The sequence below is a fragment of the Camellia sinensis genome, chromosome 12 (assembly GCF_055761805.1).
Source record: "Camellia sinensis isolate YWXY chromosome 12, ASM5576180v1, whole genome shotgun sequence".
Lineage (NCBI taxonomy): Eukaryota > Viridiplantae > Streptophyta > Magnoliopsida > Ericales > Theaceae > Camellia > Camellia sinensis.
In genome coordinates, this window is record NC_138972.1 from 122,716,657 (window position 1) to 122,742,773 (window position 26,117).

General features: G+C 36.6%; 1 pseudogene; it reads left to right on the forward strand.

Annotated features, from left to right (window-relative positions):
* The window catches only part of LOC114256761 (mannosyl-oligosaccharide glucosidase GCS1-like), a 357,500-nt pseudogene extending 333,952 nt beyond the window's left edge, over positions 1–23,548 (forward strand).
* Positions 23,549–26,117: the final 2,569 nt, after the last annotated feature.

Here is a 26,117-nt window from a genome sequence, read left to right on the forward strand (position 1 = left end):
GGCGCTTTTCTCTTATGGATTGGCAAGTCCAGAAGTTTCTTCAAATCCTTGCTGGGGACAAAGGATTAGCGAAAATTTTTTGGTAGCTGACAAACAGCTGCAAGAAGAACAGACGTCAGAAACAGACAAAGTATTTAACACTTTGAAGGAAAACAGGCAAAGATGAATACTGGGCTCTTACCCTTACCCTCTAAAACTAATCGGGGAAGAGGGTAGAGATGGATGTCCTCGTCTGGAGCAAACTCCCAATTTCCTGAGGTAATGAGATAGTCATCTCCAGCCCCCTTGTTGGAGTCTGGGAGGTCGGCTACGATTTTGAATTCTGTAGACCTCGGCTTAAGGTAATAAATGAAGCCTTTTTCTTTCAAATTAAGGGCACACATGGTATAACAGTACTGGATATCGGCTAGGGTGATCCTAACGTTTTCCTGTTTAGCTAAGCCAATAATACCAAAGATCACTCGATAGGAATTGATTGCCAGTTGCATGGGGTTCAACTTATAATAGTGAAGAATCTCGCGAAAAAGGATGTTGAGTGGGAGCCGGAGTCCGCACTCAGTAAAAGCTACAATGGGAAAGGGCATGGCGTTTTCTGTAGGCTTTCCTATGGAATGATAAATGGTGATTCTATTTACAATATATATATATATACATATTTTTTTTAGTCAACCAAACATGAGAGTGGACACTTTCATATAATGATAATTCCACTCCACTACTAGGAACGTAAAAATTTGAGTAAAACTAATTTACTTATAGGAAATTTAGGCAAATAAATATCATAAATCTTATTTTATAGATCAAATAATTTTAAAAATATTAATTTTATTAAAAACTAAAATCTAAATAAAAGCTATATTATTTTAGTACTCATAGTATGTGTTAATTTTTCAAAACAAACTTTTTGTACTTGCCCTTAATCCATTAAAATTTTATTACGAGGGCTCTGATCAAATCCCCTTAGACATATTTCTCAAAGTTTTATTAAGAGTGGCTTTGGCTAAATCCCTCTTTACTTCCTTTACTTTTTTGGAAAACATCTATAAAGGCCTTCCATGTCCCACCAATACGACCTCGAACAAACTTCCACCACTGACCCGCGTCTTCCTTCAGTTGGAAGGACGCCAAGGTCACCCTCAAGGCTCCGTCTTCGATGCTAAGCATCTCAAACATCTTCATCATCGGCTCAAGCCACTTATCGGCCTTAAGTGGCTCTTTCGGATCCCCTAGAAACTCACCCGGATTAGACCGGAAAAACTCCCTCTTTAGGAAGGAAGGCCCTGCCTCAGCTACATGGGCCTGCGTTTGATTCTCAACCCTGAGAATGCCCATAGATTCCCTCAACGCTCTTGCCATCTCGCGGGCTAAGGCGCCTATGGCCTGCTGACCTACTGGTTCGGCCACATTGACCTAACCAACACCCTCCTGCTGCGCCGAAATCTCATCCGGTATAGGCATCTCCTGCCTCCTAGGCCTACATCGCCTATCACCACGTCCTCGTCCTGATATCCTAATAAAGGTAACGAAGACATTAGCACATTCACAAATGTGCCGAAGCTACAACACTCACGTCCTAATGCAATGGACAACTGTAATTCATTCCACGTAAGCACATAATCACATAAGCACTTACGAATTTCATTTCCGGATAATGATAGTCCCAAGGCGTTGCTAGAGTTCCAGTTAGAAACAGCATTGATCTGGTGCCTTTCCAACAAGACTCCCAGAAACCCAAGGATCCAATCAACATCCTAGAAACTAAATCCCATACCCAAGTAGTCACGTAAACATGTTATCAAATAAACACATAACATTATATCTAAGTCTCTAACAAGCGAGACAAACCCATTATGGTACTAACCACTTCCCACGTACCCAAGTATTCAAACCCGGTACGCTCTGATACCAAGTTGTAACGCCCTCAAAATAATACATATAAATCCAACATTCATGACATTCATAAACATAAGAGAATGAAACATGTTCCTATTTATCAGAGTATTTAGTACAAAAGTATTACATGTTGACAACAAAAGTAAATGCCCTACGGGCTTACAACTTTTCAAGCCAACACTTGGTTACAAAAAGGAGAGTTCTAACTCTAAACACATTAAGCCCTTGGCTTATATTTACATGTAACACCAAAAATAACAAAATAATCAAAAAGAGTCTTCAACTCCCAAGACCTTCCAAGCTACATCCTTGGAGGTGGCATAACACCTGAACCTGAAAATGATGTCACGTATAGGGTGAGCCAACGCCCAGTAGAGATATCCTAAACATAATATGAGCAATAACTAAAACATTAGCATTTTGACAAATGTTTAACTCATATAAACGAAAATACATCTCTTTCATAACTCATCCATATTTACAACACATTTCAATCTCTTTCCATTTCATTATCCAAACCAATTCATAGATGTGGTTCTCTATTCATCCGGACAGTTCATAATGAGCCTACAACTCATATTAACAATACTCTAACGATTCAATTTCAAATGAGACTACAACTCATATTACAATACTTCAATTCATCTACGTTATGCAAACGCAATTAGCATTTCGGGACTTTCACCCTAGACACTCCGGCCAACTTAATTATCACTGGAGTCCATCCCCTACCTCCTCCCAAATCAGGTTTAGGAGTCCATCCCCTATCTCCTCCAAACTGTGGAGTACATCCCCTATCTCCTCCCAAACCGTGGAGTACATCCCCTATCTTCTCCCAAACAACATACATATACAATGTATTTAAACACTTATCATATACGATGATCAAGCAAAGCACATATTCAATGTGTTATTTCTTCCGTCATATTCAATGGCATACTCAATTGATTAGTTATAATTTACCTAATCATCATGCAGTGTCTACAACACTCAAGACTATCCTCCACTGATAGCCCAAGACAATTATTTCTAAACAGATAATAAATTATCAAACAGATAAATTATCTACGATTTCAAAGGTGAATGATTAATCAATCCAACTTCACCATTGAATCTCATAATTACCCAATTTCATTATTTCCAACTCAATTTCATATTTTCGTAACTTTTCCAAATTAATTATACAAATTAATTCATCATAATAAATTAGGGCTTTTCTCCCCCTTTTCTCAACATTGACCCAAAGGTCTAAATATCATCAATAAACATCAATAACCTCAATTTAGGACCCAAAATACCCATGTATTGGTCAAAAGGACAAAACCCCTCTTTATACATTTTGAAACCCTAACACCCAAAATTACCCAACTTCAACATTAAATCAAAAAGACCACACGTTTATGTCAAAGACCATAAATATGAGTAGTTATTCCTACCTCAAATTTCAGAGCTCAAAGGAGAAGAAGAAGAAAACTCAAGATTATATATAACTTAATTGCCCATGTTTGTTTGCAGGAGGGTGGTTTATGCAAGAGAAAACTGACACTTCATAACCAAAGTAAACAAACATTTATTAATGGTTTGTTAAAAAGTAAACAAACCGTTATTAATACCAAAAATGAGCTAAAATAAGAAGTATGAAAAAAAATTCCCCCTTCATGGAGACTTGTTCAAAATCATAATCAGCAACATGTATCGCAATCAACAGGAGCCTACCAATTAGCGTGAATCTAGCCCATGCTGCCATGCCTATAAAACTCAACTAATAAATAAACTGAAATTCATTTGATAGGTGTAAATTGAAGTTTTATTTATTGCTAGGCCAAAAAGGATGAAAAATAGGACTAAAAGTATGTACACATAATGAGAAATTTAAAAACTATCCCATAACAACTTAAAATTTAAAATTAACTAAAAATAAAATAGGACTAATAATGCTAAACTGCCAAATATATAAAGCCAAATAATAACATAACATATCTATTTCATAGAAACCTATTCTTATTTCATAGATTTGTAACAAACCAAACTCAAAGAATAAAATTTGAACCACACAGAAATTCATATTTCAGTCAAAGAATTTTCACAAGCAAAACTTGAAAATTAACAAAAGTTCACAAGAATAAATAAATAAATATTAGCGGTAAAGGCACACGCGATGCATGTGTAAATTTTTTTAAAAAAATTATGCGATTGAGTTAATAAAAATTGAATTAAGGATCACTACTTTTTAATTGATAAAAATTTTAATGCATCCTCATTCAATAGAGAAAAAAAGAAAAAGAAAAAGTCAAGTTCAATTCACAAATTTCAGATAAATCAAAGAAATTCAACCAAAATGGGGTAGCACATAGTGCCAAAGCCTCTGCACCTCCTAGGGTTCAACTGACCATTCTAAAATAACATGTGCATGGCTCTTACAATTGTTTGAGTCTTTCTCTATTTCAATTTCCTTTCTATATACATATCTATATCTAAAAGGAAAGGCCAAAATTGAGGTAGATGTCACATTTTTTTTTTCCTTTCCAAAATATCCTCATGTAATTGCCCAGATCAAAATGTCCTATAACTAATGAAATCCAAATTCAAATTGAGATCAAAATTTATAACCTGTAATAGCACACCACACACCTCTTGTATAGCATAGTATAGATATAAACAAATTGACATAAAAATGAGTAATAAAAATCAAAATTGGAGGGATTTGAAAATACCTAGCAGCATGAGAATGCTGAATTGTGTAGTAGCCGGCATGGTGACCCAAGTCTACGGCGGAAACGTCGGGGTCAACGAAATTGGGAAATTTGAAACGCTTTTCGACGATGTTGATGGACTCCTTTGGGAAGAAATTGAGCTCTCTGATCAACTTCTCACCCTGAACCGACGGAAGCATCGCGTTTGATGGTATGTGAAGAGTCGCTGAACCCCAAGAACAGAGAAGAAGGAAAGGAGAAACCAGTTATACACAAACCGAACCCTTCATCTCTCTCTCTCTCTCTCTCTCTCTCTCTCTCTCTTTCTCTCTCTCTCTCTCGGGGAACCCGATTGGGGATTTTGGTTGAAGAGTTGGGGATTTTGGGTTTTTTGGGAGCGGGAATGGAAAAAAATGAGGGGAACCAAGTGGAAATGGAAAAAAAAATATATATATGTATATTTTTTAATTTTTATTTATATATATATTTTTTGATTTCCATCAATATTTAAACAGTAAAACGACTCTTTTTTTTTTTTTTTTGCAACGACAATAAAATTTATTTTTTGTTAAAATAATTTTTTTTTTATAGTTAGTGAATTTTTTTTATTTTTCATTTTCTTTTAGTTACTAATATTGAAAATTTATTTGTTTCAGTGTTATTTTAATGAATAAAAAATTATTATTATTTTTTTGTTATTTGACAGAAATAGGGGTAATATTTTAATGAAAAATATTTTCTATTAAAATAAAGTTAATTTTTTGTGGTCAATGAAAAATATTTTTCTACAACCCATTTTTTTGTTACTAAAAATCATAAACTAATTTTTTTTTGGTAAAGGATAGGGAGCAGCAGTAGTGGTGAAGGTAGTGGATAAGAGGTGATAGTGGTGGTGATGGCGGTGGTGATGGCAAAGGAGATTAGTGGTGAAGTTGTGGTAGTCGTAAAGGAGATAGAGTAGCAGTGGTGGAGGAGAGGTAATAGTAGTAACAGTGGTGGCAGTGGAGTGGTGGCGATTGTGGTAGTAATGATAGTCGTAGAGGTGGCGTGGCAACAGTGGTAGCAGTGATGGTAGTGGAATGGCATTTGTAGTAGTGGAGAAGACGGTAGACGATATGGGTGGTAAGAGAGAGAGAGTGAGAGACAGACAGAGAAGAGAGATAGAGAGAGAGAGAGAGTGATGAGTGAGAAAGAGACAAAGTGGTCGCTAAAAGTGCATTTTCTTGTAGTATCTCGATAAATCGAAAGAGAGCTCGATAAATAGAGAAGATGAGAGGGGGAGAGTGAGCAAGGTGAACACAATGAGGGAGAGAGAGAGAGACAGACAGACAGATAGAGAGAGAAAGAGAAAGAGAAGAGTGATGAGTGAAAGAGAGTGAGACAGAGAGAGAAAGAGAGAGAGAGAGAGAGAGAGACAGAAAAATAGAGAGAAAAAATAGATGAGCAAGAGATAGACAAAAAGAGAGAGAAAGAGAGCGAAAAGAGATGAACGAGAGAGAGACATAGAAAAAGAAAGAGATAGAGGGAGAAGAGAGATGAGCGAGAAGAGAAAAAAGAGAGATAAGCGAAAGAGACAGAGAGAGAGATAGAGAGATGAGCGAGAGGGACAGAGAGAGAAAAAAGATGAGAGAGATAGAGAGATGAGCGAGAGAGAGAAGACAGATGAGAGAGAAAAGCGATGAGCGAAAGACACACACACACACACAGACAGACAGAGAAAGAAGAGTGATGAGTGAAAGAGAGAAAGAGAAGAGACAGAGACAGAGAGATAGGAAGATGAAAAAATTGGTGAAGAGAGAAATGTTATATTAAAACAATTAGACGACGTCGCTTTTTTTTAATTTTTTTGCGACAGAAAAATACCGTTGTATTTATTCAAACTATTTTGTGACTGTATATTTATGAAGTTGTCTCAAAGACACAATATTTTATTATTATTATTATTATTTTTACAACAGTACCTATTACAGTCGCAAAAAACTCACTTTTTTTTTTGTGACAACAGTTGGTGCCGTCGCAAAAACTTTATTTTTTCGTGACAACGATCTCTGCCGTTGCAAATACTGTTCTTTTTTGCGATAGTAATTTCTGCCGTTGCAAATACTCTATTTTTCTACGACAATAAATAATGTCATCGTAAAAACTCCCCTTTTTCGCGAAGACAAGTTGTGCCATCTCAAAAAGTGACTTTTTGAGACAGCAAGTGTGCCGCCGCAAATGCTTCCATCTTTTAAGCCCACTTTTCTTGTAGTGAGAGCTCAGGCACAACTAGGAAAAATCAAGGGAAAGAAAATTGAGTGGGGAAAAAAATGAAGAAAAGTTGCGAAAAAAATTTAGGAGAAAAATTATTTAGTAAAACAAAATAAAATCACGTCATAGATAATTTTTTTCAGCATATTTTTTATTAAAATTTAATTAAATTATATATATATATATATATATGTCTATAAGTTTCTATTGATATTTTAAAAGTATATTGTTTGTATATTATTATTTGTATTATTTTTAATGAAGATACTATGACTAAAAATAAATATAAAATAGAGATAGGTGATCAATTGCAATTGTCACTTAGGGATGACACTTCAAAATTAATTGAGAGAGTTGAGAGTTCAGAGAAAATAAGAGTTTGAGAGACAGATTTGTTTGTGAGAAATAAAATGTGAGAAGGGTGGTATTTATAGGACTTAGAAGGAAGGGGTTAATTTATATATATATAAATAAAAAATAAATAGCTTTGGTTGTTGGTGGAATTAGCGGTTATATGACTCTTTCAAATTGTTTTGTTTTAAATTTTTGACCATTGCAATAACAGGGGGGCAGGGAGCCGTTGGGGTCGGATTGAGCCAGACGGGGAAGAAAATTTTGGGCCGAGCTCACGGGATGGGTCACACTCCATAACACACCAGGGTCAGGACGGGCCGAGCCGGGCTCTAGAACACATAGCCTAGGGTTTTAGGTTGGGCTTAGGCTCGAGCCTGGTTGGGCCTACCCAGGGTAGGAGCGGACTTTGGGTGTGCCTCGAGCTCGTGGGCCAAATTTACACCCCTATATGTGGGTAGTGGTTATGAGATATATGATTAGTGGTTATGATATATGTGATATTGATTATGAAACAAATTGTGCTGGTTATGAGATGTGGTTATAACATATGTGGGTAAAGGTAATGAGATATATGATTAGTGATTATGAGATATGTGAATCTGGTTATGAGCAGAGTGGTATAGTTATAAGTCAAAGGGTGTTTGGTTATGAGATATGTGATTAGTAGTTATGAGATATGTAATGTTGGTTATGACCAAAGTGGTGTGGTTATGAGATATGTGGGTAATGGTTATGAGTAAAGTGGTGTCAAAGTGTGGCAACCCTCACTTCTGATTAGCGTTAATTCATGATTAAGCGTGTTAAGTAATTGATTGAGATGAAATCCTAAATTGATTACAGGAGTATGTATTTTAATTACATTCTTATCTGTTTGATATAGGAAGATCTGTTTGTGTTTGGATTCTAAATTGCGAATTGAAAGCCTTATCGGCAACCGATTTAGAAATTCACTTAGGTTATATGCTAATTAGGATTTATACAATTTTATGGTAGGTTTAATTAAAATTCAATTTGGAATGATTAAATTAGAAAAAATAATGCTAAATTGATTGAGCCTAAGTTATTTAAACTTTTGCCATTAGTGGGTCTTTTCAAGGCCATTTGTTTGGTTCCTTATATGTTTGGCATTATCTACCTTCCACCTCCTTGAGCAAAAACGTGAGTGAGAGAGAGTATGAGAAAATTTGATTCAACTAGAGAATAGCTTGAAATTTGAGGAAATTGAAGAAACTTTGAGGACTTGTCCATCTTGCTCAAGAATTTAGCACCTAAAGTCCAATTGAACATCTAAGGTAAGAAATCTAGTCCCTAGTCTTGAATTTACGTTGAATCACCTATGAATTCAAGTGAATTGAACCTTGAGTTATGAGATTTAAGCTTAAGAAATGTTAATTCATGCATGCATGTCCATATCATGGAGTTTTGAAGTTATTTTGCATGAAATTCTTACATGCATGTCTAGATTATAGTTGTAATCTAAGAATTCATCATGTTTTTGAAAAGAATGTCCCTTGGGATCATGCATTAGAAGCTATGAATTCAAATAAATGCATGCATGGCATAATTACATCATGATCTTGAATTTTGGGTTGAATTTGTGTTCAATTGGCATACTTTGGGGCCTTGATTTTATGAAATAGTCTTTAAAACATGTGGTATTATGAGTTTCCAAGTATTTTCCAGAAAATTGGCCCAAAAGATTGAGTTTTGGCATGTTGGATTCTTGGTTTGAGCTTTGGAAGCAGATCTGGAAAATCCAGAATTTGGCTTCCTCACTCAAGCGAGAGATTCCACGCTCGAGCGACCACCTTTGTTGTCAAACTCTTGCTCAAGCGACGGAATGTTGGCTTGAGCGTAAATTGCAAGCTCTTAGGTTTTTGCGTGTGCAGACGTACGCTCGAGCGACGAGACCTACGTTGGAGCGAAGAGTTATGTCTCACGCTCGAGCGAGCATCGAGCGAAGAATTTTAGCAACCAGTACTTTTCACATTTTTACAAATCCCTCGAGTGAAGGAGCCACACTCGAGCGACCTCTCTCATTTGGTAAGCTCACTCGAGCGAAGGAGTCCACGCTCGAGCGAGACCCCTGTTTTCAGCGAATTTTGAAAAGTGCTCTAAAGTACATTTTCACATCCTCATTCCATCTTAGGCATTCCTGGGCCATGTTTAAGGCATCTTAATTGAGAATATTGATATAGAACCACACCAAATCAAGTTAGGGGCTAAGTTATTAATCCCGAGTGTGTAATTTAGTGTGTGTGTTCGTTCTGAAATTGTGTAGGTTTGGTACCCAGGGACGCTGTCTAGCTGCCCATAGCCTAGTAATCTGTGAGTAACACTATTGTAAGATATGTTCAATCGTGTTTATTTTCTAATTGATAAATCATATCGCTTATGAAATGATACTTTTTATCAATTGAATGATGATCCTATTTGAACCGTATTCGTGGCATCCATAGCATATTGCTATTGTTATTGATATTGTTATCGTTATTGTTACAGAGATATTTGTCAATTCCAAATCTTAGAACTATTGTTATTGTATGATGGCTATCAATTGATTGTTCGGTCTTTTAAGACCTAGTGTATTGTTGCTATTAGATGTACCACGTAGGACTCATGAATATGATGGATCGACTTGATTGAATTGAATGATTGATTGACAAATGATATTGATTGAAAATGTTTTAGCGCTAATCGATTGTTTTAAAGACTGTAAGGACATCATTCTTAACCTCTTTACATATTTGTTATTCATTGGGCTTTAGCTCACGGTTTATATATGTATGTAGGTGACCAGGCACCGGACCAAAGCTAGAAGCGTCGAGTTAAGCTCATGTTTTGTCCAGCCGACCATTGTGCCTCACTTCGGCGTCCTGAGTCTGCTCAAGCCAAGGCTGTTTTTGGGGTGTTCTAGATTCACCTTTTTGTTTCTGTTATGTATTGAATGTTTAAGACTTGATTGTACAGTTATGGTAAAGGGATCAGGTCCCTAACCTGTATGCTATGTGTATCTGGTATGTGTATATGCTTATGGCTTTGAATGTGATTTTGTCCATAAAAGTCTTTTCCCATTCACATTTTTCACGGCTCATTGGACATCTTTTTATTATTGATTGGCTTCCGCCAGCCCTTTACTCTGTACTATTGTCTTTACTATTAAGCAGGCCTTTGGTAATCATGGATTACTGGCCGGTTATGATACTAAACCTATAGAGGCGGGTTTGGGTCGTGACAGAGTGGTATCAGAGCACGAGTTATACCGCACACGTGTCCAAATGAGCTATAGGATGTCTTAGAAAAGTAATTAGGACATTACATGAGCATTAGAAAGTGTCTGTGGTCATGGTATGTATGTATGTGTTAATGTGTATAAGTAAACAACCTTTCCTATGTTTATTATTACTGTATTGTGTATAGTGCAATGGAGAATGCAAGAAATGCCGATGAATCTGAATCATCTGAAGCAAGAATGACAAGGTTGGAAAGAATGGTTGAACTATTGACTGAGGCTCTAAGGCAACAATAGAACCAATAGTCACCACTTCCTCCAGTACAGCCAGAACTAAATATCAATGATGATGTGATTGCCTTGACGCAAAAGTTTAACAAAATAAAGCCGCCAACATTTCAAGGAGGTCTGGAGCCACTAAAGGCCGAAGCATGGATATTAGAAACTGAAAAGCTGTTCGAAGTATTTCCCTGTTCCGAGGCACACAAAGTCTTACTGGCTACATTTACATTGCAAGAAGAGGCCAGACGGTGGTGGATCCTTATACATAATACTAACAATGCCATGATCTGGACCCAATTCAAGGAAGATTTTTATGAGAAATACTTCCCTCAGTGTGTTGGGGACCGCAAAGTGACTGAATTGGAGCAATTAAAGCCGGGCACCATCTTAGTAGCCGAGTATGAATCAAAGTTCACCGAACTCGCCCGATATGCACCACATATGGTTGACACTGATTATAAAAAGGCTAGGAAGTTTGAAGGCGGGCTCAATGTAGAGATACTTGATTGAATCAATGTCTTGAAACTACTCAAATATGTGGATGTTATTGACCGAGCAATAATAGCCGAGACGAATGTGACAGCATTGAAACAAACTAAAACGCCAGCGACTGAGTGGCGGGGTAAGAGGCATGGCTTTAACTTTAAGAAAGGTCAGAATAGTTCATTGAACAAGAAGCAAAACATTGGGTCATCGAGTAGTTCTAGCCAGGGCAACAATTCTATACCACTTTGTTCAGAATGCAGCAAGAGACACAAAGGGGTGTGCTACAGAATTTCTAGTGCTTGTTACAAATGTGGCAAAGTGGGCCTCATGGTTAAAGACTGTCCACTCGCTTCCCAGAATCTCAGTAAACCCGTGGCAAGTGCTGTAGTTTCAACTGCTACACCAAAACCCACTATCAAAGCAACCGGAAAAGAACCTTTGAGACAAGGCCGAGTGCTTGCACTTGTACCAGGAGACGTGTAGAATACCGAGACAATTGTGTCAGGTATACTTTCAATTTGTGCCCAAAATGCTTATATTTTGATTGATTCGGGGTCTACACATTCGTTTGTCTCGCATGCTTTTGCACGAAAGTTAAATAGACCATTGGAACCCATGAACTATTTGTTAGCTATATCTTCACCTACTGGGGGATCTATGACTCGTGCTTATGTGTATCCTGCATGTGAAATTGTGATTGGGGATGTCATTTTGTATTTTGATTTACTGCCATTGAATCTTGATCATTTTGATATAATTTTGGGAATGGACTGGTTAATAAAATATCATGCTTCCATTGACTGTATAACAAAACAAGTTATTTTTCGTCCACCTGGATTACCTGAATGTGTGTTTAACAGAGTTGGTGTTGTACCTCCCCATATCTGATTTCGTCCGTGAAAGCATTCAAATTGATTAAAAAGGGGTGTAAATGGTATTTATGTTGTATATTGATTGTACCTGCTAATACTAAAACTAATGTGGACAGTATTCCTATAGTCAGAGAATTCCCAAATGTTTTTCTAGATGATTTGCTAGGGAATTTGATTGATAGGGAGATCGAGTTCACCATTGAGGTGTTACTGGGTACACAGCCGATTTCCAAAGCTCCGTACAGAATGACACCTACCGAATTAAAAGAATTGAAAATTCAGCAGCAGAAATTGTTAGAGAAGAAGTTTATCAGGCCCAGTACTTCACCGTGGGGCGCGTCAATTTTATTTATGAAAAAGAATGATGGCTCATTAAGGCTTTGTATTGACTACCGTGAATTGAACAAGGTGACAGTGAAAAACAAATACCCACTGCCTCGTATTGATGATTTATTTGACCAATTGCAAGGTGCTCAGGTTTTCTCCAAAATTGACCTTAGATCCAGATATCATTAGTTGAAAGTAAAAGCAGGGGACATTGAAAAGACTGTTTTCCGAACGAGGAACGGCATTATGAATTTCTTGTTATGCCTTTCGGAGTTACTAATGCGCCTGCTGCATTTATGGATCTTATGAACATAATCTTCAAACCATTCCTCAATGAATTTGTGGTTGTTTTTATAGATGACATTTTGATTTATTCCAAGAGTAAGGAGGAACATGAACATCATTTGAAAATTGCTTTACAAACCTTAAGAGAACAGAAACTGTATGCAAAACTAACAAAGTGTGAATTTTGGCTTGATAATGTCATGTTTTTGGGGCATGTGATTAGTAAGAATGGCATTTCAGTTGGCCTACACAAGATTGAAGCAGTGGTGAATTGGTCTCGACCGACTAATGTTACTGAAGTTCGGAGTTTCTTAGGTTTAGCTGGGTATTACAGGAGGTTTGTGAAAGATTTTTCCAAAATTGCTCTGCCATTGACTCAGTTAACTCAAAAGGGAATATCATTTGACTGGACTAATTAGAGAGAATTAGCTTTCCAAGAATTGAAGACTCGACTTGTGACTGCACCGATTCTCACCCTACCCTCAGGTACGGATGGATTTACTATTTTTAGTGATGCTTCTTACAAGGGTATGAGATGTGTATTAATGCAAAATGGTAAAGTTATTGCGTATGCTTCCCGACAACTGAGGCCACATGAGAAGAACTACCCAACTCATGACTTAGAACTTGCTGTAGTAGTGTTTGCATTGAAAATTTGGTGCCACTACTTATATGGGGCAACATGTGAAGTGTACACCGATCACAAAAGTTAAAAATATTTCTTTACACAGAAAGAGTTGAACATGAGACAGCGAAGATGGTTAGAGTTGATAAGGATTATGACTTGCAAATTTTGTACCATCTGGGGAAAGCTAACACTGTTGCTGATGCACTTAGTCGGAAATCAATTGGGAACTTAGCCTGTTTGCTCACTGGACAGAAGGAACTGCTACATGACCTTGAGAAATTTAAAGTTGAGATTGTTTTGTGCGAACAAGGTGGGACATTAGCTATTATTTCTGCTCAACCGACACTTATTGAGGAGAGTAAAGAGAAGCAACAACAAGATGAATTTCTGAAAAAGATCATTGATGAACGGGAATCCAAACCAAGGCCGGACTTTAAATTTGAAAACAATGTGTTGAAATTTCAGGGAAGGATGTGTGTACCAAGTGACCCTGAATTGAAAAAGCGAGTTTTGCAAGAAGGCCACAGTTCAAAACTTTCTATCCATCTAGGAAATGCAAAAATGTATCAAGACTTGAAACTTAATTTCTGGTGGTCGGGAATGAAGAAAGAAATTGCCGAGTTTGTGTCGAAATGCCTACATTGCCAACAAGTCAAAGCTGAACATCAACACCCTGCAAGTTTACTTTAGCCTTTACCAATACCGGAGTGGAAATGGGAACATTTTACTATGGATTTCATTGTTGGGTTGCCTCACTCCAGTAGAGGTATGGACTCAATTTGGGTTATTGTTGATCGATTGACTAAATCTGCTCACTTCTTACCTGTCAAAACAATTTATAATGCGGACAAATTGGCTACAATTTATATTGATGAGATTGTTAGATTGCATGGAGTGCCTGTGTCTATTATTTCTGATAGGGACTCGAAATTTACATCAAGATTTTGGCAAAGTCTACAAATGGCATTGGGTACCGAATTGAGATTGAGTAGTGCATACCATCCTCAGACAAATGGCCAATCAGAGAGAACAATCCAGACTCTGGAAGACTTACTTCGTATGTGTGTTCTTGATTTTCAAGGAAATTGGGAAAATCATTTGCCTTTAGCCGAATTCGCCTACAACAACAGTTTTCACTCGAGCATTGGTATGGCACCTTTCGAGACTTTATATGGCAAAAAATGTTGGTCTCCTATTTGCTGGGTAGAGGTTGGAGATGGGCCTTTGCTTGGGCCCGAGATTGTACAAAAGACCACGAAAAAGATGCAACTGATTCAACAAAGATTGAAAATCGCATAAAGCCGACAGAAAAGTTATGCGGATGAATGAAGGCGAGACAGGGAATATGAAGTGGGTGATCATGTTTTTGTTAAAGTGACACCAATGAAAGGACAAACTCATTTTGGGGCTAAGGGTAAGCTAGCATCGAGATATGTTGGGCCGTATGAAATCATTGAAAAGATCAATCCAGTGGCGTACCAAGTATCGATTCCTCTTGAAATGGAGCATATGCATAATGTCTTCCATATTTCAATGTTGAGGGATTATCTTCGGGATCCCTTCCATGTTATTGAGCCTACCCATGTCGTATTGAGTGATGATTACACTTATGAAGAACGGCCTATTCAGATTGTAAACCGACGAATCAAGAAGTTGAGAAATAAAGAAATCCCGTTAGTGAAAGTGGATTGAAAAAATCATGGTGGCGTTTACGCGACTTGGGAAAGGGAAGACGATATGGTGAAAAGATATCCTGATTTGTTTCCCCTGAATCTAGTGTTCTTCCAAAATGAAGGTAATTCGAGTTTAGAGGATCAAACTCTTTGTAAGTAGGGAAGACTGTGACAACCCTCACCTCTGATTAGCGTTAATTCATGATTAAGCGTGTTAAGTAATTGATTGAGATGAAATCCTAAATTGATTGCATGGGTATGTATTTTAATTGCATTATTATCTGTTTGATATAGGAAGATCTGTTTGTGTTTTGATTCTAAATTGCGAATTGAAAGACTTATCAGCAACCGATTCAGAAATTGACTTGGGTTATATGCTAATTGAGATTTATACAATTTTATGGTAGGTTTAATTAAAATTCGATTTGGAATGATTAAATTAGAATAAATAATGCTAAATTAATTGAGCCTAAGTTATTTACACTTTTGCCATTAGTGGGTCTTTTCAAGGCCATTTGTTTGGTGCCTTATATGTTTGGCATCATCTACCTTCCACCTCCTTGAGCAAAAACGTGAGTGAGAGAGAGTAGGAGAAAATTTGATTCAACTAGAGAATAGCTTGAAGTTTGAGGAAATTGAAGAAACTTTGAGCACTTGTCCATCTTGCTCAAGAATTTAGCACCTAAAGTCTAATTGAACATCTAAGGTAAGAAATCTAGTCCCTAGTCTTGAATTTAAGTTGAATCACCTATGAATTCAAGTGAATTGAACCTTGAGTTATGAGATTTAAGCTTAAGAAATGTTAATTCATGCATGCATGTCCATATCATGGAGTTTTGAAGTTATTTTGCATGAAATTCTTACATGCATGTCTAGATTATAGTTGTAATCTAAGAATTCATCATGTTTTTGAAAAGAATGTCCCTTGGGATCATGCATTAGAAGCTATGAATTCAAATAAATGCATGCATGACATAATTACATCATGTTCTTGAATTTTGGGTTGAATTTGTGTTCAATTGGCATACTTTGGGGCCTTGATTTTATGAAATAGTCTTTAAAACATGTGGTATTATGAGTTTCCAAGTATTTTCCAGAAAATTGGCCCAAAAGATTGAGTTTTGGCATGTTGGATTCTTGGTTTGAGCTTTGGAAACAGATCTGGAAAATCCAGAATTTGGCTTCCTTACTCGAGCGAGAGATTCTACGCTCGAGCGACCACCTTTGTTGTCAGACTCTCGCTCGAGCGACGGAATGCTGGCTAGAGCGTAAATTGCAAGCTCTCAGGTTTTTGTGTGTGCAGACGCACACTCGAGCGACGAGACCTACGCTCGAGCGAAGAGCTGTGTCTCATGCTCGAGCGAGCATCGAGCGGAGAATTTTAGTCACCAATACTTTTCACATTTTTATAAATCGCTCGAGCGAAGGAGTCTACGCTCGAGCGACCTCTCTCATTTGGTAAGCTCGCTCGAGCAAAGGAGTCTACGCTCAAGCAAGAGCCCTGTTTTTAGCGAATTTTGAAAAGTGTTCTAAAGTACATTTTCACATCTTCATTCCATCATAGGCATTCCTAGGCCATGTTTAAGGCATCTTAATTGAGGATATTGATATAGAACCACACCAAATCAAGTTAGGGGCTAAGTTATTAATCCTGAGTGTGTAATTTAGTGTGTGTTCGTTCTGCAACTGTGTAGGTTTGGCACCCAGGGACGCTGTCTAGCATGCCCATAGCCCAGTAATCTATGAGTAATACTGTTGTAAGATATGTTCAATCGTGTTTATTTTCTGATTGATAAATCATATCGCTTATGAAATGATACTTTTTATCGATTGAATGATGATCCTATTTGAACCGTATTCGTGGCATCCATAGTATATTGCTATTGTTATTGATATTGTTATCGTTATTGTTACAGAGATCTCTGTCAGTTCCAAATCTTGGAACTATTGTTATTGTATGATGGCTATCAATTGATTGTTCGGTCTTTTAAGACCTAGTGTATTGTTGCTATTGGATGTACCACGTAGGACTCATGAATATGATGGATTGACTTGATCGAATTGAATGATTGATTGACAAATGATATTGATTGAAAATGTTTTAGTGCTAATCGATTGTTTTAAAGGCTGTAAGGACAGCATTCTTAACCTCTTTACACATTTGTCATTTATTGGGCTTTAGCTCACAGTTTATATATGTATGTAGGTGAGCAGGCACTAGACCAAACCTAGAAGCGTCGAGTTAAGCTCATGTTTTGTCCAGTCGACCGTTTTGCCTTACTTCGAGGTCCCGAGTCTGCTCAAGCCAAGGCTGTTTTTGAGGTGTTCTAGATTCACCCTTTTGTTTCTTTTATGTATTGAATGTTTAAGACTTGATTGTACAGTTATGGTAAAGGGATCAGGTCCTTAACCTGTATGTTATATGTATCTGGTATGTGTATATGCTTATGGCTTTGAATGTGATTTTGTCCATAAAAGTCTTTTCCCATTCACATTTTTCACAGCTCATTGGAAATTTTTTTATTACTGATTGGCTTCCGCCAGCCCCTTACTCTGTACTATTGTCTTTGCTGTTAAGCAGGCCTTTGGTAATCACGGATTACTGGCCGGTTACGATGCTAAACCTATAGGGGCGGGTTTAGGTCGTGACACAAAGGGTGTGTGGTTATGTTATACGTGTTAGTGGTTATGAGGTATGTGGGTAATGGTTATGAGCAAAGTGGTGTCAAAGGGTGTTTGGTTATGCTATATGTGTTAGTGGTTATGAGATATATGGGTAATGGTTATAAGCAAAGTGGTGTCAAAGGGTGTTTGGTTATGCTATATGTGTTAGTGGTTATGAGATATGTGGGTAATGGTTATGAGCAAAGTGGTGTCAAAGGGTGTTTGGTTATGCTATATGTATTACTGGTTATGAGATATGTGGGTAATGGTTATAAGCAAAGTGGTGTCAAGAGGTGTTTGGTTATGCTATATGTGTTAGTGGTTATGAAATATGTGGGTAATGGTTATGAGCAAAGTGGTGCCAAATGGTGTTTGATTATGCTATATGTATTAATGGTTATGAGTTATGAGATATTGGTTATGTGACTAGTGGTTATGAGATATGTGATACTGGTTATTAGATATGTGACTAGTGGTTATGAGATATGTAATGTTGGTTATGACTCAAAGAGGCTAGTTATGAGATGTACTTATGATTCATGTGGGTCGTAGTTATGAGATATGTGATGCTGGTTATAATCAAAGTGGTGTGGTTATGAGTAAAAAGATATTAATTATGAGATATATGACTAGTGGTTATGAGACATGTGATGTTGGTTATGATCAAAGTGGTGTGGTTATGAGAAAAAAAATGTTAATTATGAGATATGTAACTAGTGGTTATGAGATATGTGATGTTGGTTATGACAAAAAGGGGTTGGTTACGAGTTATGTGACCAGAGGTTATGAGAAATGTGATGTTGGTTATAACTCAAAGGGGCTAGTTATGAGATGTGGTTATGATTTATGTGGGTAGTAGTTCTGAGATATGTGATTAATGGTTATGAGATATGTGATATTTGTTATGATCAAAGTGGTGTTGGTTATGAGATATGTGATTATGATTATGAAATATGTGATATTAGTTATGAACAAAATGGTGTTGGTTATGAGATGTGATTATGAAATATGTGACATTAGTTATGAACAAAATGGTGTTAGTTATGAGATGTGGTTATAACTAAGTTATGATCAATTTGATTATAGTTATGAAGAAATATGATTTTGGCTCATAACTATAAAAAGTGACATGTGTAGTAGGTCACTTTTAATGATGTGGCTCAATCTTAGCCATTGATTTTCTATGTACTGTACATTTTTTGAACAAAATGTACTATAGACTTTCCCGTATGGATCATTTATTTGCATTGAGGTACAAATTACAGCAAATGATTCAAATATGAAGTTGTAGGGTTCTAGTGACAACTTGATTGTGAGGGGCAGGAAAACACGTTACATATCAGAAACTATGTTTCATCATTTGGTCACAACTTAAGAGAGTGTTTCAATTATTCCCTGTATGTGCTGCATCAATACTTTGTAACATAAATAAATAAAGAAGGGGGGAGGGGGCTTATGACTTGTGAACTTGAAGAATTTTCTTTCAAGTAAAAGGGTTATTTTCATTGTAATCATGTTGAAGATGATATATCCACATAAAACCAATAATTAACTATGCTTACATCTTCTCTGTACCTGGTCAGCGACATCTAACCCAATTATAATTATGCATTATTTTGAGTATTGAAGTTTTGTAATATTTCATTCTTTCTCATTTAAGTTGAGCTATAGTCTATCTGTGTGTATTCTTGGTATGTTCATATATTTGCTACTGAATAATATGATATCATGATGTTCTTTAGCATCATCTTGGTGTTTTTTTCTAATAAAAAAATTCCTTATTCATCACAATATATATATATATATATATATCATGATGTAGACATTTTTTAATCAAAGCTCAAAACTTCACTTTTTTCAGATTTAGTTTGTGGCATGAAAAGAAACAAGTTTACAGCCACCGAGAGGGATCAGATTTCTTTTGTCTTAGACTGGGCATTTGTTCACCTTGAAGCATGGTTTCAATGGTTTAATACTACGCAATCAGGTAAATCTGGAGTTTTATTTTTATTTTTATTTCTCTCTCATTGGGTGATTAATTTTTTAGAAATGTTAGGGATACTAACAGTGTTACCAACACACATGCAAGTTTATGCAGGTCCCATACCAAGTGATGGTAGATCCATTAAAGCTTATGAGTTGTGTTAGTAATAAGATTGTTAGTTGAATATCCCTAGCATTGTTAATTTTTTCCATTTGGAGATATCACTGGAAAACTCTACCACCAATCCTAGATTGGGCATTCTAATGGATGTTGCTCGTTTCCTCTAGACTTCTTGATGATAGGATAAACTTTCCACATTCCACATCATATTGATCTGTTAACAATGAGTCTGATGGACCCTGTTACCCCTTTAGTCAGACATTTTAAACCATGAATAGCAAAGAAGTGAGCAAAAGGACGAATGGTTATTCATGTAGCCAAGCACAGTAAGATCCTTGTGACTCTGTTGAGTCTGACTATATAGAGAACGCATTCACAATTTTTTTTTTCTTTCATTTTGAACATTTTCTTTTTTTCTATTATTAATAAAATTTTGTTCTTTGTTGTTGATCAAAAAAACAAAAACAAAAAAAGGGCATTCACAATTCCTGCAAAATATGTTTCAACTTGGATCATTGTTTCTGAGAAAGATAAGATATATGCTGATATGTTTCTTACTTCTGTGAGTATTTTCTTTTCTAAGTCAGTGCTTTGATTAACAGGATATGAGCAGCTATTTTTGGCATGGAAGAGACAACGCAACCATGCGCGAATTAAATCCTAAGGTTCTACTTCACATGATTTAATGAAATTTCCTAAATAATTATATACAACCCTGCTAAGGACACCAACTTTTCCCCTGCCCTCTCATTGTGAGGGGGCAGTGATAAAGGCTGTGAAAAAATGTGATTTTTGTAATCTTTTCCAATTAAATATGCTCGTTATTTCCTTTTACTTATAGGCTTTTAAACAGGGAATGATATTCAATATTGGGCATGATATGGAATATGAGTTCTCAAGCAATATTTTTTGGTTCAAATATTGGAAGTTGTGTAGTCCTGTACACTAGTAGGATCTCTATTTCTTTCTCTTTTTTCCTTTTTTTGAGAAGTAAATATTATTAAAAAAATTAAAAAAAAAAACACCTAAAGGGGCACAACCTCTGCACATGATGTATACAAATCAACTAAAGCCAATCCATAAGGCTGAGCTAAATCAGATCAAAATTGATCCTAATCAATATGCTGTAGGAATCCCTTAATCAGTGCACCTACTCTAACCTATCAAACTTATGGGTTCACTGTATATCTACTTAAGCCATTTTTGTTCTTCTTCCAACATTCTGTTCTTTTTCACTCATCCTCTAACTTAAAAACCTTACAAAGATTGTTTCTTCTAATCCAAGAGGAAACAAGAGTATCATAATCAACTCATTGAAGAACCTTTGAAACCACTAGCTGTGTAACTAGATGAAGTACATGAATCCTGGTGATTCTAGATCTCCAATCATAGTTTATTCCATCTATTTATCCAATTGTTCCCCTTTTAGTAACATTACCAATGTTTAAAACAGATCTATTCATCAAACACACCAATGGTTGTGTTACGAAATTAACATTATCACTGGAATGTCCAGACACTGACCTCTGGGTTGGATGATTATCCACATGCGTCACACCCAACTAAAGATGAACGTCATTTGGATCTTAGATGTTGGATGTTTCTTGCAGCAGATTGCATGCATTCAATCTCAAAGCTTCTTCCGAAGGAACATGAACTCGGGAAGGTATGACAATAGGAATAGACATCTGCATCTCGGGGTTCATGTCTTGCCATATTAAACCTCTAAATGGAAATAATGCAGGAAAGGAATATGATTCAGCAGCTAAGCTGCTCTCGAATTTTGAAATCCTAAATCAGGTTTGTGCAAAGTTCATTATGTTATCTAGCATTATTTCTTGTTCTTCTAGAGCTTCTATAATCTTTTGTAATTGGTGATGCCTTTTTTTTTTTTTTTGGTAGTTCTATAATTAGGTAGAAAGCAAAAGAAAAGTTTATAATTATTTGGAAATCTTCTTTGCTGCAATACATTTGTATTCTATCAAAAAAATATTTCCAATTCAATATGAACTAATGTTTCAAGAAGTTAAATAAGGTGCTTAATGTTTTTGCAGATGCACTTTGATGATGCACATGGAACTTACTTGGATTTTGGAAATCACACGGAAAAGGTATGCTCCTTGCCCATTTATTATTCCTTTTAGATTATGGTACCACTATCCTATATTCAACTGAAAAAGTCTAGGATCACAGAACCGGATACAACTGATCGGTTTCTGTGTATGTAGAACTCGTATTCAACTTATACACAATAACTACAATTCACGAAATTATTATATGCAATTGAACCAGAATATAAAATGCTAAGAACTGTCTACATTGCCATAGTCTAAAAAAATGATTAATCCTTCCAGGTTCGTTTGATTTGGTAAGAAGTAATGGGAAACAACCATTATGCAAGTCGAAAGCTCGTCCGGGAAGTTTTAGAATAGCCAAGATTGAGGTTTGTTTCTTATATTGGCTATGTCTGCCTTTTCCCATTTGTGGCGAACATTATTCCACCTGTAAGTTGCATGAAGGATCTCATCACGACGCAATGTTTTCTCAATCTATTTGTGCTTCTGTTCAGTGTTTCTTACCTCTACACTGTTGTAGTATGAAGCTCTGATTTTAAAAAAAAAAATCCCCTTTCCTTCCTTTGGGCTGTGTTTGGATCTTGGATTTAGGTGGAGATTTGTGTAGGGAAAGGAAATGAGAAGAGAAATGTGAATGGAATACAAGCTGATGTTATTTCACATTTCCATTCCTTTTCCCTCAGCAAATCACTGACCAAATCCATGATCCAAATACAGCCTTAAAGTTATTTTCAATTGGTGATTACATATCATTCGCATTTACAAATGTATATACAGGACTCATCGATCCTAGAACAACAGCTGAATCTCATTTCAAACCGGAGCATTTTATGGACTGATTATGGACTCCGTTCTCTTTCCAAATCAAGGTGACGGAAGTTTCTGAAGTAGTGCATCATTTATGAGCTCCTTTATCCATACATTTATTCTATTATATAAAACACACGATCAACTTGGTGTGAGCGCCTATGTCACATATTTTCTCATGCCCAAATTCCACCTATGTAACTGTCAAGTTTCTTATTTCAATTTTTTTTCTCCTCGATCTACATTTAAATTTCTTTTTTCATAAGATGGTGACAACTGTCTTCTATTTCTGCACACGCATTCACTTGTGTGCTTAACTTCTAGTGTATGCTGTTATTTGCATGATATCATGTTTATTCTAGAACTACTAAAGAAATTAATTTGTGAAACTCCTCTTGTATGCCAAAGCTCAATGTACATGAAATACAACACGGAGCATGATGCACCCTATTAGAGAGGCCTAATTTGGATGAACATCAACTACATGATTCTTTCCTCGCTTCACCATTACTCTAAAGGTACACAAATACAAACATAGATTTATCTATTGTAAATTAAAAATAAAAATAAAAAACTCTGATTTTCAATAAAATCTGAATGCGTGGCATTGACACGTGCAGAAAATGGACCGTATAGAGACAAAGCCAAGATTATCTATAATGACTTGAGGAGCAATTTGATTAGGTAAGTGATATGACATTTTTAGTTCTTAATTAATGCCTCTGATCTAAACTCTTCAGTCAATTCTGATGAGTGTTGTTCATTTCTGTTATGGCAGAAATGTTGTGAAGAATTACCAGCAGACAAGGTATTTCTAGGAACAGTTTGATCAAAAGAAAGGTAAGGGGAAAGGTGCATGCGTATTTACTGGCTGGACATCGCTCGTGTTGCTGATCATGGCAGAAGCTTATAGTGAATGTTAGGAACTTGGGACTCAATTTTGTAATTTTCTAAGCAAATTATAAAGTCATTAGAGGATAAAGAAGACCACAAACAAATCAACCTGTTAGTTCTGTATAATCTCTCCAATTCAAGATATGCACTATACTTATTGTCGCAAGTTAATTTGAAAGGTAAGGTTTGAAGTTATTGGTTATGATATGTGGATGATGTTATTGAGAGTTTGTAATATCTTCCTCTCTCAGGCTGGTTTTACATTGATCATGGATGAAACCGACTGATATGTTGACCAGAATGGACCCCGTTAAAAATTATTGTTTAAGAATGACCCAAAAATTAAGCCAATATTTATGGCATTTATTTTTGCTTCTGAAACAATTTTCTTTTTGGATTTAACCATTTCCTATTAGGCTCTACTGTTTCAAGGGAAAACGTTTTTAAATTTTTTCGTAAAAAATGCTTTCTTCTGTTTAGTTACAATCTTGAAACTAATACGTTAGTGGTGGTGTTAGTGATGATGGTGAGGTGGTCACAAGATGGTGGGGTGGTGGAAATAATGCATTTATGGCAATGGTGGCGGCAGCGGCAAGGTGGTGGGGGTGGTCAAATAGGTGGTGATGGTGATCATGGGATGGTAATAGTGTGGTTTAAAATTTGTCTAGAAAACATTTTTCACCATTCAAAAAGTTAAATATTTTTTACTCAAATAAGCTTAATTTTTCATTTTGTCATTCCAAACAACTACAAATGCAAAAAGAATGATTTCCAAAAACAATTTTCACCAAAACAAGGCCCTAGTATTAACAGGAAGTTTGGAGAGCTGAACCTCACGCTTGGATTTTGAGGATCGATTATGGATGGTCTCAGATGAAAATTAGATCCAATCAAGATTAGTCCAGTCTTTCTAACAGATGCATTATTTGTAATGAATTTAGCCATGTCTAGCAGGATTATACATGATCTCTCCCTCAACAATTAAAATGCAAACTAATGATCTCTAATCAATTGCAATTTGTGTAACACTTTTTTTAAAATACTTCACTAGCAAGTCAAATGCAAGGCGTCTTTACGCCAAAATCATCATTAGAAATTTGCAAAAATTGTTTCTGAAAAATCTAGAAATCCCCTAGATGTTGATTTGTGATTATGTATCAATTTTAAGCAGAATATAACAATCCCAATCAAACAATCAAGACAAAGAAACACAACGATTTAACATGGAAAAAACCACAATTGGACACCTCCAACTGTGATAAAAAAACCACGGGCAACAGCCACAAGAACAATCCACTAAGAAGATTTAAAGGAATTACACAGGTATACTCTCAATTACCTAGCGAATCCACAATGCCAATTGAACCAACCTCTATGTGCCTCTTCCAACCCCATCTTCACCACGGAATTGTCTTTCTGATGAGCCACTCTGGATTCCACCACAGCTTCAGGCTCGAATTCTTCAGAATACACAACTGAAGAACAACACTCTCTTTTGTAGAACAAAACACATCCTTTGATGTACTCTCTTTAGAACATGAGTTGAATACTCAATAAAACATCAAAAAAAACTCACAAAGTATCCCCAGATATATACCCTAGAAACCAAAAAGAAGATCTGGAGAAGTTATCCTAAAAATCTGACCCAACACGCGAATTTATAGAATCTGTCCCGCGATCTCCGCTCGAGCTCAACACAGCCCGCTCGAGCGGACTGACCAAAAACTGCGTGCGAACAAACTGAGATGCGCTCGAGCGTAGGAGAATTCACTCGAGCGTAAAATCACACATTCCAGTATTTTTACAGGCGACTGCAGAGATGCTGAGAGCTTCCAATCCCCGCTCGAGCGTCCCTTTCCCCGCTCGAGCGGGAAGGCCAAAACTGGAAAAACTGGAAAAATAAAACATGATCGGACAGGCAACTTTTAATGCATTTTTGCATTTTGCTTCGGGGGCGCTGCCCCTCAACCCCGCCGTAGCGCTGCCCCGGACCCGCCAAGGGGCGCTGCCCCCTGGACCCCCGCGAGCTGACCGGGCAGCTCGATCCCCGTCATAATCAGCGAAGTGGCAATCTTGAAAGCTTTATCATCACAAACTTCTCTGAGATGCTTGATTCGGGTTGGATTCGCATCTAACAACTCATAACCTCACTGAAATAAAAATGCGAATAAAATTACAACTCAAAGGAGTTTTGTCAAACGGGATTGCCAAGAAATAAAACCTAACAGTTTCCATCATTCAAGATATCAGTCTTTAACTCCCATTTTCTGTCATCTCCTTGTCCTCAGCCATTATGATCTCCGTGTCCTTGATATCCGGCTTCAACACATTACCTAGCCTCGCAATGGCTTCTGTCTACTGTTGTAAAACCTGCATCATAAAATACTATCATTTATCAGACCATCACACATTTAATGAACACAGATTACAACCATATGTTTCATTCTAGACATATCCACACTTATTAACTAACATTACAGAAAGAAGAATAAAAAACTCATAATGGCCAGATCTACCTCTTCCAGCCTCAAGAATAGTATTTCAAATATTGGCACTCACCTCCTGCATATTAGTAAGGCTCTGATCATGTATTTTGGT